Source organism: Phasianus colchicus, chromosome 9 (assembly GCF_987193195.1).
Source record: "Phasianus colchicus chromosome 9, bPhaCol1.hap1.1, whole genome shotgun sequence".
NCBI classification, from domain to species: Eukaryota; Metazoa; Chordata; class Aves; order Galliformes; family Phasianidae; genus Phasianus; species Phasianus colchicus.
In genome coordinates, this window is record NC_143444.1 from 30300356 (window position 1) to 30317912 (window position 17557).

At 43.5% G+C, this 17557-nt stretch overlaps 1 long non-coding RNA gene across 3 annotated transcripts in view; it reads right to left on the reverse strand.

Moving 5' to 3' along the window:
- Positions 1–4415: 4415 nt before the first annotated feature.
- Positions 4416–17557, reverse strand: part of LOC149916916 (uncharacterized) — a 137176-nt gene continuing 124034 nt past the window's right edge. For 2 of the 3 annotated variants that reach the window (XR_016468992.1, XR_016468994.1), the window contains 2 exons: positions 5799–5885; positions 4416–4643 (listed from right to left, as the gene is read on the reverse strand). This is a non-coding gene — a long non-coding RNA (uncharacterized LOC149916916). Of the gene's footprint in view, positions 4647–5798; positions 5886–17557 lie in introns of all 3 variants that reach the window. The other variant, XR_016468993.1, reaches the window with a different exon arrangement.

A 17557-nucleotide genomic window follows, 5' to 3' on the forward strand; every position in this document is an offset into this window, starting at 1 on the left:
AGCAAAGAATGCACAACTGTCCCCTGGATCCTTTGGGTGACAGCAGACAGGAATTAGGCCTGCAGCTGCATTGTGCTTTCAGTGTTTAAGAAGTGTTGGAGGGCCGATGTTGGGCTGCTGCCAACCAAGCTGGCCCAAAGGCCGACACACGCAGCAAAGAGCAATCCTGCACGCAGCGGATTAGTTGAATCAATAATGTCTTTTCCATTTACAACTTCTGTTGTTGTAGTCATAATAATAAAATGGAATAAGCTTTAGAGACTTTAATGATCAGGAGCCTGCAATAGTAATGAAGTTGGGGTGGTACTCAGCTGCATGAAACTAAGACAACGCAGAGCTGTGCAGTGGACTTGCTCCTGACTGTGGCATTGCTGGTTTCTAAAACGCAGGTATGTGCAGAGCACGACACGTCCCCTATGAGGACAGGCTGAAAGAGCTGGGCTTGTTCAGCCTGGAGAAAAGAAGGCTGCAGGGTGACCTCACTGCAGCCTTTCAGTACCTAAAGGGAGCCTACAAGCAGGAGGGGAATCAACTCTTTGAAAGGGTGACAGCAGGACAAGGGGAAATGGTTTTAAGCTGAGGGAAGGGAGATTTAGGTTGGACGTCAGGGGGAAATTCTTTACGGAGAGAGTGGTGAGGTACTGGAACAGCTGCCCAGAGAGGCTGTGGATGCCCCATCCCTGGAGGTGTTCAAGGCCAGATTGGATGGGGCCCTGGGCAGTCTGGTCTAGCATTAGGTGGAATGGTTGGTGGCCCTACGTGTGGCAGAGGGGTTGGAGATTCATGATCCTTGAGGTCCCTTCCAACCCTGGCGATTCTGTGATTCTGTGATTCTGTCTCAAGTTCCTGCAGGCCTACACCAGGAGCCAGCTGGGAGCTAAGGGACAAATCTGCCCTCCCGAGCTGCCCTGGCTGCGTGCAGCTGCCCACTGACCTCGCACCAAGCAGAAAGGAGCGGCTGCTCCAGGCCTTTGGGGTTGGAGGTTTTGTAATGGGAACGGTCACACGGAAATAAGAGCTACAGTACACTTGTTAGAAGGAAAAATGTCAGTCTACCATCCCGACAGCAAACTTAAAGAGGAGAAATAGTTCCATTTGTCTCAGCCTTCTTGCAACGTGTTCATAAAGAAACGTAGTGTTTGAAACACGCAGAGTTTATTCAAATAGTCCTTTCAGACTAAGGGCTGCCATTGTTACTGTGGTTCTTCAATCTCTTACCCAGCCCTTCTCCTCACCACAATGGCGTTTTGTGAGAAGCTCACCACAAGCAGCTATTAAAAACTGACAGCTATTTTCAGATTGTTTTTCCTGTTTCTCATGCAAGGCTCCAGCACTGAGAAGCCCACTTGTTGCCCTGCTGCTGGAGATCCATGTACAGTGGTGACACAAGTTAAATTACCAAGTTACTAGAAATTAATGTTTTTCAGTAACTACAGGGGACTTTAATTGGAAACTATGTTAATTGCATAGTAATTCTCTTTACCTCGTCTGCATTACCTCCTGAAAACCGTGCAATTAATTTGTGTCATCACTGTTGCTGCTGCTGCCTTCAAACACAAACCAAAGGAGCATTAGTTACCCACACCCAGCAGTGGCCTTTTTCCTTAGAGGACTCCACGAACCCCTGCTTGGTGGCACCAGACTGCACAGACCTCTAGCTAGTGACAACTGATCTCTACAAAAAACAGCCTGGAGGATTGCAGACCACCTTCCAGAATATCTCAAAAGCCACTCAGGACCATCACTTAGATGGTGCCTTTGGCTTACAAACTTCTTCCCTTCAGTGGGTTGGTTTTTTTCCCCATTTGTTTGTTTTATTCGAACATCCCAGCCACGAAATGCTGGCAGTGGAAGGCAGGTGAGTCAGTCAGTGACAGTGCCACGTGTTTGAGGATGCAGAGATGGATCTCCTATTTGCCATTAATTACAGTAAGAAAACGGACTCACTCTGGAGAGCTGATTTATTCCCAGAGATATTGACAATCTCTTAAACCAAATGATGGCACGAAAGGCAACCGTGAGTTATGAAAGGTCAATAATCCCACAAATGAATACGAACAGCCCACCCTGCTTTCTGCTCGTGAAACATTTTCATCCGCTGCCAAAAAGATGTAAAGAGACGTTGGAGTGAGGTGGGATGGAGCCCTGAGCAATCATCACTCGACCACATGACTGCTTATCTTCAGGAGACGATTTCTGCTGCCTAATTGAGGCTAACTGAGCTTTCTAAACAGTTCCCTTCCCTGTTTGTAAGCAGTTCACGGGCAGCTGTAATTGTTTGATTCCACGGTGCGCATAGTAAAAGGAGCTTTACTTAATGACTGCAGAAGCCCTTCTCATGTGAGAGCTCTCTGGTGTTTATTCACACCAGAATTCACAACGCTTCTGTTTTCTATGAATGCTCCTGCAAATAAAAACTTGCTCACTCTAATGTTTATGAATAAATGTGGTCGTAAATGCCATCAAAGCAAGTCAGCAGGGCTTTATTTATGCAAGAAGATGCACAAATAAACGTTAGCCATTTTTGCCTAGCTGCCTGGGTGTGCAGGCACGTTTCAAAGCCAAGGCTTTGAGCACTCTCCCCTCAGCGCTTACACATAATTATTTCCCATCTACTCCTTCCTTACACTCTGATCCTGCCAGTGAATCCCCGTGTCCCAAGGGAACATTATTGAAAGTCAACGTTTTGGGTATTTATCCTCACTCAGCGGTTTGCGGGTCAGAGGATGAGGTCACCCAGGGCAGTGGGAGCACGTGTGTGACGCCCGGGATGGGGACGCTGGGCTCAGGTGGAGAAGAGGCAGCAGGGATGGTAACTGCAGCCCTGTGCTGTCCTCAGTGATAGCAGATACCCAGAGCTTTATTATGGAGCAAGGGGCTCAGATTTAGGCCTATATGGGAGAGGTGGGACAGGCTATTGCTACCCCATCTTAGTCAGTGCCCTAATTAAGCATAAGAGAATTGTTTTTCTAAAGCCTAAGTGTCAATTCCTATTAAAGAGAATTAGAATGCACTGAACTTGATGTGGCAGGAGCTATGGAAGTATTTATTTATGGGAAGAGGAAGTAGAAAAGGAACTGTTGTGTCTTCTGAATTAATGTTCCTCTACAAACAAGCCTAAATTTAGTGAAACTCTTCATGCTATTGGTGGGAAAATGCAGATGCAGTAACCAAAACTAAAAGCCTTGGTACAAAGGCATTAGGATGGGGAGTTCAAAGAGAAAACTGAATTTTTTTAGAGGTTCACAGAAAAGAGACTCAGCGGATCACAGAGATTCTACGAACCACAATCCCAGCCTGTCTGAGGCCAAACCCTTGGCTGTATTGGGTCTCCCCAGTGCAGGTGAGAAGATGTGCTGTTCTGCGGCAGGAGGAAACACTGAGTACAGCACTCGTTAAATACAACAAGCTCATGTCTTTGCAAATATATCAAGTGCTTTGGCCTTCCCAGATCAAGCAGTGGTTTGTTGTTTTCATGCTAATACAAATTCTTGTATTAATAGGAGCATGGCCTCGGGTTTCTCCATCCGTATGGGAAAAAGTTGCTTGTCTGATGGTAAACAAAGAATAGAAGAATCGATCCACTGTCTTCACTTTAAAAAAGATGGTATGAAGCAATAGTGAAGCAATTTTAATTGTGACTGTGTAACACTTGCAATCAGTAAGATCATTTGTGTTCTGTTTTTAGGAATCGGGGCACTAAGGAGTACATACAGCATTAGAAATGCAAAACATGACCGCATGTTCTCAGGATTTTGTCAGCGCTACATGAAAGAGCACTTGTGCTGGGATGCTCAGCTCTGAGGGTATTCTCTGTTCAGAGTGTATTTACAGAGATGTATGAATATTTGATTAATGAGTCATGGTCTCTGGAGAAATTTAATAACTGTACTGCCGTACAAAGCCAGCTCCTCAACTGTTAACACAGCTGCCAATAGTGTCACTGACACTGAAGCCCTTTCTGCATCTAATGTATGCCACGGAGTAAATTCCTTCGTTACAAGAGAATCCATGGGACGCTTGGCTCAGTTATCTGTTCTGAGCTGTTGCTGGCTCAGTTTGCAGGCTCAGATTTGTAAAGATTTTTCCAGTGGAAACAACAGTGGCACACAAAGGGCACTGCAGCAGCTCCACCAGGCTATGTTGTTACCCACATTACCTGGAAGGTCGGTTCTGAAGAACTGCTTTAATAGTTCTGGTGTGCCTGAGAGTGAAACAGGCCTTAGCACTGCCCAGATTGCTGTCTTCATTGACTATTTTTACTATATTCTGTAACAGCATATTTGATCTGCAGATGAAATAAAACCCATCTAAGCTATTTGTTGAGCATGTACCTTACACTTCTGTGATCCAGTTTACAAAATAGGAGACAAAGAATGGATGAAAACACTGCTGCACTGCAGACTGACCTGGCAAACGCGCCCTTCCATAGCGAGTGAGGAGAGGCTGCTCAGGGCTATGAGGGCTGCAGGACAGAGCTGCTCCCATTGCAGAAGTGTTCCTCATTTCTGTTGAGCCGTTTCCCCAAGAAGAATTCACCACTAATTGTGTCATCTCTCCATTTTTATTCCTCATACCCACGAAGAGATCCATTTCCACTTTCGAAGTTCGGTGTAGGTTTTAGTGGTGTTACTGCAGTTCAACTGCTTTAAATAATAGGGGGAAAGACGTCAAAAAAAGATAAATTTAGTGCAGAGGCTTTCACTGGAAGCTTTAACTGCAGGTGAGAATTATACATGCTATGCAGAATTTCCTGCAACACTTCTCCTTAGGGCCACAATGCATTACAGCAGACGTATAATGAAGCTGCTATAAAATCCGTGGTAATTAAGGGGGATTTGACAGTAATTGCAACAGTGAATCAACTTAATTATTACCTGCTTCAAAGAGAGCTAACCTGATGTTATAATCTAACCTTTCCTACTTCCAAAATGAGAGATTAAACAAGTATATGCAGTATTTAAGAATTAAATCTGTTGAGACAGAATTCTATTAATATACTTTTTATATACATTTTTATCTATATGTGTGTATATAGATACAAAGCAGCTGCAAGAACAGCACCATAACCTGACAAACTGCAGATACAAGGTTTGTATGCATTCATAAAATAAACAGAACCTCTCTGCATCTCCGAGGCAAGCCAGCTCCTCTGCTATCTGCTGAAAGCACTGGGACCTATTGCAAGGCCGCTGCTATAAAACGCTACGACACACACAAGCCTAGTTCCTTGAACAGCCTTGTAAAGGGGATGTGATGGATGTATTGTCTTCCTGAGCTTAATTTTAAGCAAACTATTCTGGAACACACCTAAGGTGTGCTGTAAAGCTGCAGAATGAGGAGCTGTTGGCTGCACTCAGGTTGCATATCCTGGTACGGCTACAGCAGCAAACCCTTAGCAGTGAACGTGCTGTATGGGAGTCTCAAGTTTTACACAGCATATCTACTTCACCCAAAACTGGTTTGCTGGTTTTCAGTGATTCGCCCTTGAATGAGAATGAAGCTTCTTATGATGTCTTTCAGTTGTTTTGAAGCTGAGGCCAGGAGCAGAGAACTCCATGGATTACAGAACAGCCGAGTCCAAACCTCCAGGTGCTTCCTCACCCTGTGCCTTCAGCCCATCAGCACCAGGCTGACAAGATGTTGGCCTATTCACTTCTAGCATGACCAATTCAGCAACTTCACCTGCAGCATCGTGGAGGTGAACCTCATGCCACCCTCCCAGGGCCCGTTAGGTGAGCCCATAAGTACAACCACCCCCTTTGCCTGTCTTTTCAGAGCTTTTCTGGATGCATTACCTGAGAGCAGGGCATGCTGGGGGCCACTGGTCCAGCTGTCCCCCAGGCTGGGACAGGCAGCACTACAGGCACTTCAGCAGCAGCATTCTGGAAGATAAGAGGTAAAATAAAGCACTGCCTTCAAAAAGTGAGAGGTGGGCATCAGCATCATGAAAACAACACAGCAACTCTCACATGGGGTTCATGTGCAAACCCGACAAGATTGCTTCAGCTCTGCTCTGAAGAGGAGCTTCACAGTGCAGGAGAAGCACTGAGCCACCCCTGCCCTTACAATAAATCTACCAACGTTTGCTTCTTCTTGTTATGTTGAGAAATGATAAATTAAAACAACCTCCTGTTTTTTAGTTTGTTTTGGGTCTCCTAGCCCGTCACATGCTGCTATTAATAACTAATTTTTATTACCACAGACCTCTGTTTTCAGGGAGGTAACAAGCTGACAGCGTTGAATAGACAAATCCTGAAGAGAGAATTAATTTTTTATTGTTATTTTGTTGTTGTTGAAGATATCACCTCTCTGAATACATAATTTAGGGAGAACAAAGCCTGTCATTGCATTAAAACAAAGCCAACCCATCTTTAGGATGCACTATTAGAAGATTACAGCTGTTGAATGCTATAATGGAAACTTAAAAGCCTGCCAGGCTCCAGCTAGTGGTGTACAGTAAAAGTGGTTTAAAAAAAAAAAGCCAACTCAGCTTGTTAGTTGCATCAACCTTACCCTATTGCTCACCTTGTGACTGGAATTTAAGAATACCTAACCTGCAGAGGAAAGCTGACTGATTTCTTTCTGCCAATAATTAATTGCATCCGTAAACTGCAGAAGCATCTGGGTGCTCACCTGGGGACAGGTGCTTCCCACCTACAGCTGGCACTGAGGCTGCTGCTTGGTGAAGGTGCCCCTTTCTGACACCAGTAAGATCCTGTCCAACCACCAGACTCAGGCTCTGCCATAAGCTGGACAAACTAAATACATCTGAGCATCCTCCATCAAACCAGAACATTTCTCTCAAGGAGTCCCTCTGCAATGGTAGAGGCTATGTGCTTCAAGGGGGGTATTCACCCACGAACCACTGCTTCTATGGTCATTAACTGCCTTCAGCTGCCATATATAATTGGCATGAAAATACCCAGATAAACGCCTGCACCTTCCTTTTTGCAGTCCTTGAGCAATGATATGCTCTTATTGCTGACACCTTGGGATGTTTTTCCTAGGAATTGATATTGCTCTCCTTACTGGAGCACGTGGTGAGGTGCTGGGGCTGTCGCACTGGTGGTAGTGGTGGATCTCTGCTCCTGTGTGAGTGGGGGAAACGGCGCGCCTTAAATAACAAACTTTTGCTGGTGCCTTTTGTTGTCTTTGCAATGTATTCTAAAATAAATGAGATTAACACAGGAAGAAGTACTTAAGGTGCATGCTCAGTAACTATTTTTTCATAACGTATTAATGGATTCAGAGTTGAGCTCCACTAAAATCTGGATTTATTAGAAACGCTCCATGCATTTCAATGCAGCTTTCCCCATGAATCTCGATATCTTACATTATTTCAATAGAGCTGACCCTCTGATTCATTAGAAATGCTCCAATATAACCAATGGAGCATTTCTAATGATTCTGGTTTTACAGCAAATCCAAGGGTCAGCTGTACTGAAAACAATAGTGCTAACCTCTAGGTTTATTAGTAAAATGCATCGTGTCCCAGTGGAGCATTTCTAATAAATCAGATAAATAGGGATCTCCCAGAAAAAGAAAAAAAAAATACTGGTGAAATAGACAAATGGATTTCCTATTAGTGAGATCGTTTAAAAACAAAGACTGTTTTTAAAATAGGCTTTTTTGGTTGTTCATTCTAATGTAATCCCCTCCTACCTGGAGTTTGGCTTTTCGGCACTGAAGTGTTGGTGAATGTTCTTCGTGTGACAGTCATTGGAGTTGGAAGGGACCTTTAAAGGCCATCTGGTCCCACACCCCTGCAATGAACAGGGACACCTACAGCTCCATCAGGTGCTCAGAGCCCCGTCCAGCCTGACCTCGTCATGCCATCTGGCTGAGGAATGAGCACTGCTGTCTCCAGCTGCCAAGCACTTCATCTCACCAAGGAAGAAGCCAAGGTGTGGCAGACCTGATGGCATGGGAGCTGCAGGATCTGGGCTCAGGGTTTTCTGCTGGGAGCTGGGACTGCATCCCTTTGCTCTCTGCTTGCTGCCTCCCTCATAGCAGTGGGGAGGGAGGGTGAGTGGAACAGCTCAGTTGTGGGTGAGCAACTTCCCTTCTGGAGGTCTTCTAGTTCTAGAAAGCTGCCACAAAAGGCATGGGCCACCACGCCAAGCCATGAAAAAGCGATTCTCACACATACCACCACGACAGGCCTATTTCAATAGAGCAGAGTCCTGCACTGTTCCGTGCAGAAGCTGCGTTGACCCGGGGAGGAGTACATAGCAGTGCTTCATGGTAAGCTGGGACCGTGCTTCCTGCATAAGAGGTAAGGGGCTAGAGAAGTAATTTCAGTGACTTCAGATGTGGGTAGAATGATCCTTATTTACTGAGTATACTCTGTACTGTCCGGATAACTCCCTGTGGTTCAGCTCCTGCACATAAACCACAGCTACAGCATCTGGACTCCCTGCTCCCTCTGGGTGAGCAGCAGCTCCTTGGCCAGAAGCCAGCCTGTCTCACTTGGAACACTTTTCTTGTCCCCTTCACTACACTCCCCAGCAACTTCAAGAAATCTGCTGACCTGTTCCTCTGCAAACCTGAAAATAAAACATGCTGCAGCAGTGACAAATCCACAAAAAACCAGAAACTCCACTTTAAAAATGATTGGTGTCTGAATGTGTTGGGCTTTTTTTTTTTTTTCCCCTTGGTGTTTTTCTCTTCCTTGAGTTAGAAGCTTTTAGCTAGGAATGGAAACCGAGCATTCACATAGGAGTCACACCAAAAGGAGTTTTCCCAATGGGAAATGCAGGAAGTCTGCCTGGGTGTAGGGCTGTTTTGTTGCCTGAGTGCAGGGAGATGCTGAACTATCAGTGCCAGTTCCCACAGGCACCCCATAAGGATGAAGGATGCATGTCCACCATGGATTTCACAGTGTAGCGGTGCCCCTAACGCAAGTTCAGCCGATAGCAAGGTTGTCCTTTAAACAAGAGAAATCCCAGCTTGAGGTGGGAGCCCGCTTGGTCAGGGGGGTGTAGGGAGTGGGGAGCAGCAGTGCATCTGGGTGCTCTCTCCTCACCCAGAGGCGCTGGCAGCAGCAGCAGCCTCCCCCTGCCCACCTCCCCCTGCCCACAGCACAGGAGGCAGTTTATCATGTCAGGCCCCGCTGCTGAGCGCGGTGTCTGGGGCCCCTGGCTGTCAGAGGCAGGATTTCATCTCGGGGTCCCTCAGGCCATACAGAAAGCCTCAAATGTTCATTTGTGTTTCTTATTGTCTGGCCAAATCTGCGGGCTTAAAAAATATCCGTGAGTTTTAAGGCTGGATCTCCACATCGTTGCGACTCAGAAATTCGCTGGGTAATTTGAAAAACCTTCAATCCGTTTTGTAAGAAACGGTGCCTTCTTCAACTCTTCAACTGAGTTATTTTACACAAACTGTTTATACACAGAATGTTTCCTTCTGCGCTGTTAATTTCCGAGATCAATCTCTGCCATTGCATTTTTGCAAAGCAGCTCCATTAAGGGTAAATATTGGTTTGCAGGTCTCATTCGCAGAGATATCTGTGCAGATGTCTGTGTGATACGTGAGAGTTTACACATGCAGGGATTCGTGCCCGTTTAGCAGAATTTACATGGGCTTGTGTGCATCTATGCCACGGATGGTATTCCTATAATAATCTCCTTGTTTGCAGAGCGTAGATTTATGCGCTTTGTATACATGCAATCCATCTGTAGAGCCATAACTTCATCCGCTGCTCGGAATTTATTTTGGCTTTCCACATCGGCTCCTTCAAACAACGCTAATTGCTGCAGAACCAAAACCGTCGATGATAACTCTTTCAGGAATTGTCATGTTGTCTATAAATATTTAGCGACTGGATTGCATTGCCGATGCAGCCCCGGATTACAGATGAAAAGGTAGCATCTGCTGAAATTAAAAGTGGCCACGTTTTCGCAGTAGCTTAATTAAATGCCAAAATTTATCTACATTAACAACAAAGTGGTGAAATTTATTGATCAATTCGCATGATGTGAGTTGACAAATGGCTCGAGCAATCTCCATAATTTTCTACACGTGTTAAAATTTGTAATGAAAAAAAGCACACTATATTAACATTAAATGTGAAATGAAAGGGGGATTTTGTAATGGGAGCCGGTGCCCCGGGGCAGAAAGCTGTGTGCGCTGCCCTGTCCAGGCGAGGCTGCGGAGCTGTGTACAGATGGGCCTTTGACAGTCCTACAGCTGTTCTCCTAATTGTCCATTAAGTGTTCTATTGATTCTCTGATTCAAAGTACATGTCTTTCAGCTGAAGCTATCGTGTGAAGTGGCAGACACATTCCTCGTAGAATGACAGAGCTGCTTGAAACCTAAAAATGTGGGCTGCCAGTTTCAATTGAGGATCCGGCTTTCAAAGGGGAAGGCTTGGTTAAAGGAGCTTTGTAAGAGCTGCTTAGATTTTAGTTTCTAAACTTTTAGCATCAATCAATTAAAGCAGCAGCAGCACGAGAAGTTTTAATTCCCTGTTAAGCATTACGGATGGCACCTGGCTGGCAAAGGGCTGCCCGAGGACACCGGTCACAACGGGAGGGACGAGCCCTGTTTAGCTGGATGCAGATTTCTTTCCCAGACCCTGACACGTGTAATGATATTCTCATTTGACTTGCAAGTTCACTTGCGGCGTGTTTTTTTTTAAAGGAAGATCATCTGCAATTCCAGATGATGCCAGTCAGACACCTGCTTCAAATCGTCTTCCTTTAATCTGAGGAGTGAAAGATAAGATGCGTATCTGTTGCGAGGACCATAAATCTTCGGAGAAACAAATAGCCATAGATAAAACTGCAGAAGTTATTTAGTTCCCTTCCAAAAGAGGTTTATTAATCTGAAATTTTCAGTCTGTTGTGTCATGATTTGGTTATCATACGGTGTCTCATTTCTCACGATTGGCAAAGCCTCGTGTTTCAGGCACAGAGATGAGGTCCTCAGAGCTGAAACCCATCAGTGGTATTTGGATCTGTCACTGGTGCCAGAGAGCAAAAAATGCAAATTGAAACGTGAAACAAATAGCCGGGTGAACTTAGATTTGGGCAGCGCACGAATCGTATTCAGATGTTTTCTCTTTTTTTTTTTTTTTACTGAGGTGTGTATTGATTTTATTATTAAGTTTAAACTGAATTTCAAATGATTGCTTGTTTGGCTTTTTTGTTTTGCCGTAATTCCTGATAGAAAACACACAAACAAAGTGCTTACAGACACACTGCTTGGGAACCACCTACAGGAGTTGTGCATGCAGCCAGCTCATATCATGTCAGTTCTATCTGCCTTTCTATTTTTCTTTTTTAAAAATCCCCATCATTTAAATGAGACATGAAACTGTTTCGATAAAGCTGAAAATAAGGAGAACTATTTTCTCTTTGAGAAGATTTAATCCTTCATAGCTAATGAAAAACCACTCTCCTGTGAACGTTTAGGACCTGCTTACCCTTTAATCATCCCTCCTCATCTCGCTGCCCATGTTGGTTTTTGTGTGCCTCTATTCCCGACAGCCTTTACCTCCTGCTCCCGTTGGTGGTGATCCAAGAGCAAGATTCACCAACACAGAGCCTAACAGATGACTTTGACCCATTAATCAAATTAGTTACAGCCTTTTAACTCAAACAAGAAGCTTGCTGATTTGAAGAGAATTAGGTTTGTTTTGGTTTTAACCTTAACCTATTTGTCTTTGGGACATCAAACCTACAAGCATCAGCAATGCTTAATCCTAAGCGAACCAACCAGATGGGCATTTTAAGAATAAAAATAAAATTTCTGTTCATGAATCAAAGGTAGACAATGATGGGGAGGGAAAGGAAGAAAAGGAGGAAACAAAAAGGAAATAGAAACAGTATGTGGTGGGAGGAGACGCATTCCACGTTCTACAATCAGAGTTTTTCTCTGTGTTCCATAAAAAGGAATATGTGTTAAATTAAAGAAGTGGTGTAGCAAGCTGCAGAATGTTACACGGTGCCTTTTGTCATTTTAGGAATGGAGGTTTAGGGTTTGAGGCATGGGGCTGAACAATACAGCCCTTGTGCCAAGGGGACACCCAGTTGGATTCACCATCAGAGGAGGAAAGTGAAGAGTCTTCTTCACTTGAATAGACCATATATTGATACCTGCAAAACATTCCGTGGATCTATTTTAATTCCAGCACTTCCAATTACACTGTTAGCCAGCTTTTAAAAAAGATTTTTAGAAGCCTTCAACTGTAGGCTTTTGTCTTGTTGAATGAACTTCAGCTACACTAAATTTTAAGTAAATTTGTGATGACTGAGCAATATACATTGGCTGAGCTAGAATCCAATAACCCACAGGACAAATTAATTTTCAACAAAAAGGGCAGAAACCTCAAGTGCCATGAGTATATGGAATCTCAGTCTATCTCTCTGGAGCCATTTTTGCAAATCACTACAGCTATTCATAATCTAAATCAGTCTCCTTTAGCAGCAGAAAGATCTTTTTTCATGACAAAACAGAAGATGACATTCATTAGTGCCTAACTTGCATAAGCTACCTTAAATTTATTGGTGCTCTTATACTTATCTGGGTAAGAATTCCTTTGTCTACAGCTACAGGAAAATTCCGGATGTACTACTTAAAAATATAAATTGTCACTTTTATCAGAACTTTTGGCAGTTTACTTTATTTTAGAAGTAAAACTGGTGGTTAAGGTTTTAAGACTTCCAATGGGCGTTGTTTCAATCATGGTTAATATGCACCCAGGATAGCAATACCAGTGTAAGTGAGCAGCTGTACAAAATCCTAGAGAACTGCCACTGCTAAGAGCACTGGGTGCTAAGTCTTGCCTGTATTTAAGTATAACTTATGGCATTACAGAAAAATCCTACAATATGTGGGGGTGTTCAAAGAGGGACACGGGACAGAGCTGTCCAGGCAGCATCTCCCTCTTCTCCTCCCATGGATTATTTCTTACCTATAAGATCTACTGGGCCGCACCGATCTCTCTGCAAACATCACTTGTGCTGCTGAAATGCAGGATCTGATTATTATAAAAATGCACATTCGAGTCAGTATGTAGGAAATAAAATATAAATGGATTTGCTTTAATGTGATGCAAGTGAATACCGGTCTTCATCCACCTGTTTTATAAACTCCATTTCCTGTCTTGGGTACAGACTGTTAATTCTGAAATGCATTCGGTTTGATGTCTCCTACTTGGGATACAATTGCAAAAAGTGCTATGACCTAAAGATTGACATGCATGTCATTTGTGCAAGTGCTCTTTATTTCTTTGTACAGTGGAAGAAGCATCTGTGGTAGCATCTGTTAAACTCTGGATCAAAAGGAATGATCACAGAGTGACTCTGGCCTCAAAACATGTGAACTGATGTTTGCTTACAATTTCTTTTACAAAGTGGAAGGGGCCAGGAATGTTTGAATCACAAATAAGATACAAAATAATGAATATGTTGACTGCCATGTCTGCTCTTTCTTTATGGGTGAAATGACCTTGTGGCAGGTCCCACACTGACAACACATGATGGTGAATCCACCTGAATGCAAGCACCAGGTATTCAAGCACCGAGAGGTGAAGGTGTGCTCTACTAGATAAGTTTCAAATGGTCAAAGACCTGCTGTGTGGCTCAAAATATTTTCTGAATTCTAGTTCTTGATTTCCATAGTAGAAATCACCCCTGAGAAGTAAGAGCTGAGCTAGTTCCAGCCCAAAACATCCCGAGAAACAGTTCCACCAGCACTGCAGAAACTGCTCCCTGCCTTACCTCTACTGGCTTGTGGTAGAAACAGTGGCTGGTTGGAAGCAACGTACAGATGTATCTTTGAAACCTTTAGGAGATGGGTCAGCACTGGCTGGGTCCCAGAAAGATTTGCACCTTCTCACATTTCAGAAGACACTTTCTATCAGGAAACTGAGGAGGACAGTTGCAACAGCAGCAGAACATCACTTTGTGGGAAGGAGCACAACTTGCCTCCTGAGACCCTAATGTGGAACAGAAATCCCATTGCTTCCCTCGTGCTCCTGTACAGTGTGCAATATGCAGCTTTTCATCATATCATATGATTTATGAAATAGGGACAGCCATGCACTGATGCCTCCGCACAGCCTGGCCGCGCTCCGCAGCTCTATCATGTGAAGGATGGAGATGACACCCATGGTTAACCAAGAGAGGCTGCCAAGCATCCTCTGATGGATAGTGCAGAGATTGTAGAGCACAGAACTGGTAACAAGAACAAAATCAAGTTCTTGGCCTGCAGGCATTACTGTGTGTCTCAAATCAACCTTTCAAAGGGCGTTATTGCACGAGAGTGAGAGCAGATCACACCAGGCTGTGATGTTTGCTTAATATTGTCAGTTCTCAAACTGCAGCTTATACCATCCCTGAGCAATTTGTCCTTTGGTATGAAGCTGATTGAGAGCAGAACAAAATGGCTCGATTATAAAGTTACCATGGCTGCATCTCTTTAAAAGTGAGCTGAAGAACTTCAGCTCTGCTTTGTTCTGAGGAAATCTCTGCTGTAATTTGACAGTCTTCTCAGGGTGCTCCAGAGAGGGTAGCGTAAAATACAAAGGCAATTCCCTTCCATCTGAGTTTGCAGCTTAAGCTGATGGTATGGAAATGAAAGTGAGATTTGTTTAAACCACTTCTGGGCAAAGCAGCCACCTCCAGCTGCCATATCTCAGTGTTGCAGTGGCAGCAGGCAGGGGATGGATCTGTGTGCAGGCAGAATGAGGTGAACCATACCATAATTCTCCTGGAGCACAGCGAGGATGCTTGGAAACCCAAATCAGAGTGGTTCAAACCACCCTCTTCACAGCATGCAAGAATCACACGCTTAAAGACCTAAAAAGGGAAGTTCAAACTGTTGTGTCAGCGAGCCTGCTGAGCACAGCCCCATCTGGATGGATGGTTCAGCGCCTGCTGCCCTTTCCTGAGGGTCAAGTAATGGGAAAACGCAGCACCCAGGTGCTCCTCCATGCTGCAGCCCCATCAGAAAGATGCAAGAGCTGCTGCAGGTCTGTTCTCAGCTTGGTGCAGTCTTGCCAGCTGAGAGTGAGGGTGAAGCCATTCCAATAACTAAGTCTCACTGAGTGGTTTTCCTAACTAACTCAGAGAGAAGAATATTAGGCCTGCTGGGAACACACAAAAAACCAACACCTGCACACCCAGGCAGAGACCTGGCAAGAGCTACTATGTAGGACCAGCTGCATGTGCTAACTACGTGCACGTTTACTTTTCACACCTTCATGTGAGAGCATCAAGAATTCCCCACAAAACATAAACCAAACGTTTTCAGAGAGGGGAGATTTTTGCAAAATGAATAATCCCTATAGGTAGTGACCATGGTTAACTCACATTTCCTTGCTCTCACAAGTGGTGAAAGAGAGGTCTGATTAAACATGATACAAAAAGAGCTTGCAAGTAGCTCTGTTTACTAACATTTCAATTTCTATGCCTCATTTATTAGACTTAGAATAAAAAGGTTAGAGGGGTGTTTGGGATTGTCTTTAACCTTGATGATATTTCCACTGAAGCAGCATAATGGCTCTTAATTGCTTAAGTGAAGAGAACATGTTGACATGTCCTTCTTTGTGCTTAAAGCCCTGTGCCTAAACCATTATGCTAATTCAAGCATTATATACACCAAAGTATTTATGGGACTGACACAAGTGATGTTGCAGGTAAAGGGCTGTGAAATGGTCTGTAAACAGAGAGAATTGATTCCAGGCCCAAAGCAATGCTGTTAAAGTCACAGACATTGAACAGCCAGCCCTACAATTTCTATCCAGATTGTCAAACTGGGTCAGACAGTGTCAGCAGGGCTGCCATTATAGATCAGATGGGTGGCTTTAATAATATGTAAACCAACCACATAAATGCAAATTAACATGGAAGCAATACGGACTTGACTGTCCCTTTTTTTTTTTTTTTCCTTCCCTGCACACAGCATTTTTGGTCACAGAATGCTCAATGGCAACATTTGCTAAAGCGTTTATAAAATAAAAGAGAAAGAAAGAACAGTAGCACTGCGACTTGCAGCCACCCAGCCAGCAGAGCAGCACTGCAGCTCGATGGGATCACAAAGACTGCATGCACACACATGAACCTCTGTACAGAAACAACCAGCCAGCTGGGGGGGTTCATTGCCAACGTATCTATAGATTTTCTCCTGTTTTTCTCCTCGGGTCTAAGGCTAACAATACAGTTTTACATATTGATTAAGTAATTTATCATCTTATCTTGTGTTGTTTATTATAACCCATAGTTTTTCTGCTACGAATAGAATTTTGAAAGTACACTTTCCTTTAAAACCCTGTATATAATTTGTTTGCATTTCACTAATTTTAGACAGCAAAATGAGACCAATGCCTTGGTCTCTGCATCTCTCTTGTGCACTTCCAGCAGACATTGCCTCGATTTTGATTTTCTTTCAGCGTTATGTGAATGGTATCATTCATCCTCAACCCCATGTGTACCATGTAAACCTTAGAGAGAGGTCCTACATTCAGAGCAGTTTGTAATCACTAAATGACACTGAGTACAAAACAGCATATTTCAGACCACCTCTTTTTAAAACAGAAAAAATATCAGTGCATAACTTTAATTCACTTGAGTCTCCTTTGAAAGTAATCCTTCAATAAAAGAGATACTTGAGATTCAACAGACCTGATTATAGATGAAAATCTAGAAAAATAAGGACACTTGTAGCCTACGTGTTTTGCAGCAAACCATGCCTTCGTCACACATCACCATTTCCTCTTTTTTTGTACACCCTGAAATATTTTTAATTCTATGTCACTTTATTACTGCAGTGACAAAAGACATCCACTGCAGAAACATTACCTGGCCATGCTACTCAAAATGATTTTGGAATTATTCCTCTCAGATGAGTGCGCCCATGGAGATTACCAGCACAGTCACTGTACACTGACATTTCTGGCATGAAACGCATAATATCATAACAAAATATTTGGTGAGATGGATTTTTTAGTTTAGACGCTGGAGCAGCAGAATTCCTTAAACCTCAGGAATTCCCTAAGATGCACTCCCTTCACTTGTGAAGTGAGTAATTTTACTCTTACAATATTCACAAAAGTCAAATAAATGGATGAAGGACTTGTAATAACTGAAGGGAAGGATGCTTACATTAAGAGACAGAAATAGGATGCAGGACCCAAAGTGGTATCAAAGATTGCCTTTGTGAATTTGAGCAAGACACTTAATCTAAATCTCACTTTTCAATCTGTAAAATGGGGCTGACAGTATTTCCTTTCCTATTGAGACAGCTGGACAGACAGGGATTGTCCTAGCTCTGCATGCAGTGGGTCCGGCTATGAACACCATTCTCATACACATGGCTGTTTGCTACTTCTCACCAATATATACGTCTCACCTACAACTCTCTGTTTGGAAAAAGCCTTTCCAAAATATGACAGAAGATATTTTTGTCTGTGTTTATACTAAATGGCAGTATATTCATTCCTTTTAAAATGCTGTTAGGTTATTTAAGATTTATACTTTTACAGAATGGTCACTATCAGGTTGAAAAATGATGTGTATTGTCTTCAAAAGCAAATTTTCTTGCCCGGTAT